This window comes from Otolemur garnettii, unplaced genomic scaffold, assembly GCF_000181295.1.
Source record: "Otolemur garnettii isolate 467f Iridium unplaced genomic scaffold, OtoGar3 scaffold00031, whole genome shotgun sequence".
In the NCBI taxonomy this organism is placed as follows: Eukaryota; Metazoa; Chordata; class Mammalia; order Primates; family Galagidae; genus Otolemur; species Otolemur garnettii.
The window spans coordinates 15,139,048-15,141,641 of record NW_003852426.1 but is presented as its reverse complement, the minus strand read 5'-3'; the positions used below and the strand labels follow the sequence as shown (position 1 = coordinate 15,141,641).

Here is a 2,594-nt window from a genome sequence, read left to right as displayed (position 1 = left end):
GCTTCCTGCCTAAGGCTTTGCCACCCCCAGACCTGCCTCTCCTCATCATACTCTTCCTGCTGGGACAGGTTCTGTCAGGATTTTCATTCCGAAGATTTTAAACCAAAAAAAGTTTTCTTATTAGTACACTAGTTATCATTCAGAAAATCCAATCAAACAAGTCTTTTTCCCTAAACCTGAAAGGCACAGTAGTGCAGTAAGATCACTAAGGTCCTAAAGCTGTGGTTTCATTAGCAAGACTTAAAAACTCTCCAGCCAAAGTCCAATCCTTCAGTCTGATCAGCAATTCCACTATTTCCTATAAGAGCCTGTTATTAAGCTAGAACTTATGGTTTAATGAGTTTGAGGAAGAAGGGAACAAAATTCAACAATCAGGAAGTAGACTTGGGCTTTGGTATTGCCAGTGGGAGGAAACGCACATCTGTCCCCCAAGAGTTTTAAGACAACACTCTGATTTCTCCCACCATAAAAATGTCCAGTCCCCCTCCCCGTTTTTTGTTTTGTTTTGTTTTGTTTTTGCCTCATTGCATTCCTGAAAGCAAGATGGGTCACCAGCAGCTCTCCTGGAGCCACCCGTGAAAATTTGGCCAGGGTTCTCACTCTTGCCGTGTCGGCTCAAACCAGCATGGTCTGATCCAGAAGTACGAGATATATACTGCCGTTTCAATGTGCTGCCAGCACTTCCGTCAGTACAAGAAGGACCTCGGGTTCATTAAGTTGGACTAAGTAATCTTCCTAGAATGGATTATCCAGGGGGCCCAGGGAAAGAAACCATACTAACTCTTTGTGCGTAAAATAAAGTTTAAAAAAAAAAATGACCAGTCTGGCATCTCATTCCCTTAGGACAGCAGTTCTCAACCTGTGGGTCCAGACCCAGGAACTGTATTAAAGGGCCATGGAGGTAGGAAGGTTGAGAACCACTGCCTTAGGATAAGACAATCCATAGGACAATAGGCATTAAGATGTTCTTTCTTATAGGAAACTAGAGTAAGGGGCCCTCTCTTCAAGTAAATCCTGTTTGTCCTGCTTTAGACCTATTCCCCTTACCCCCACCCAAACTAATGCACAGAAGGAATAAGTGGAGTCTCTAGAGTGAGAAAGTGGAGACCACACACATTATGCTGTGGCCTGGCTTTCACTGACTTCCCCGTGTGGTCACACCTGTGTTCCCAGCCACCTTCTTTGGGAGTCCTGCCATCTCTTCCTCCTTCAGACCAGCATGACCGCAGGTCACTGAGGCATGGTAGCTTGTCAGACTCAGCCAATCACAACTGGCTGCCCTTGGTGCTGGACCAAAGGCTAAGTCACCCTTTGGGCCAATGACTTTGCCTGGACATTTTAAGCCAGAGCTAAAGAAAGAAGCCCTTTCATTTCCACTGCTGAATTTGGGAAACATAAGTCAAGAGCTGGCAGCAGCCACAGCCCATTTGTGTAGAAAGTCCCATCTGAGGTAGGAGAAAGTGGAACAGAGCCACGGAGAGACTTCTGGTTGCTACCTCCCCAACCCTCACCCCTGCCTTTTCAGATCCCGTGAGCAATTACAGCCCCTTTTTGCCAAGGTTAGTTGTAGCTGCGTTTCTGTCGCTTACAGCCTTGAGTCCTGGCTAGTACAGGAAGTGCCCTGCCCAAGGTTCCCACCCTTTTAGTGGCTGGGCTGAAACCAAAACCCAGAGCCTCTGATCCCACCTCTTCAGCTCATGAGGGGCTTCAGTTGGCTGTGCAATCTCAGGCCACAAACCTGCTTTGGGTTAGATATAGTGTGGGACCCCATGATCACAAAGGGGTCTCAAGAAATAAAATTGGCTGGAGGCTGCAACAGGGCTGGAGGTTGTCCCGGGCAGGTTCCAGTCTGCAATCCCCATGGAGCAGGCAGTGTGCAGGGCTGAAGCCCTGGACACTCACACTTCCCACTGGGCCTTGACAAAGGTTGTGGCCACATGAGCACTGGAGGGGACGGCCTGAACAGGGATGTGAGGCAAGGAGCCCAGGGCCAGATTGCATAGCAGCCGTGCAGCCAGCCTGCGACTGGAATTGGAAGACTGTGTCATACACCTCTGGTACCAGCAGTTCTCTGTTCTGATTGATGTGATTCACAGGCACTTCTTAAGTCACAACAAAATGAGCCCAGGATGTGGAAAATATGGCTTTTATATTGTTTGGGATTGGCTATGAGCTCCATCCAGCATTTTCATTGGAGGAAATTTCATTTGGGGAGAAAAAGAAAGCCTTCTGCGACTGGCTAGAAAGGCTCTGAGAGCAGGTCACAGTGGCCATTCACGTTTTAAAGAATGGTTGTGGTGAGCTGGATGCTGTCAATGGGAGCTGGCAAGATGGCCAACTTCACTGCACAAGCCTTTGCAATAGCCATGCTAGTGACTCCACGAGCATGTCCTGTGTGAAGGGCCTGGGCATCCACGAAGAGGTCTCGGTGTCCTAGTAAGTACCATTCTCTTGTATACTTTCTAAGTGAAAGAATTAATTTGCATGGGAAAACTGGGTTTTTGCTAAGTATTCTGGATCCACAGTTATGGTCATTCATGCTCCAAAAGAAGAGGAGATTGAGATCTTTTTTTTTTTTTTTTTTTTTTTTGAGA

The 2,594-nt window shown here is 47.3% G+C and overlaps 2 pseudogenes; both read left to right on the top strand.

Moving 5' to 3' along the window:
- The first annotated feature begins 543 nt into the window (after positions 1 to 543).
- On the top strand, positions 544 to 726 carry LOC111725087 (annotated as a pseudogene).
- A 1,392-nt stretch (positions 727 to 2,118) lies between these two features.
- Positions 2,119 to 2,594, top strand: part of LOC100961848 — a 1,408-nt pseudogene continuing 932 nt past the window's right edge.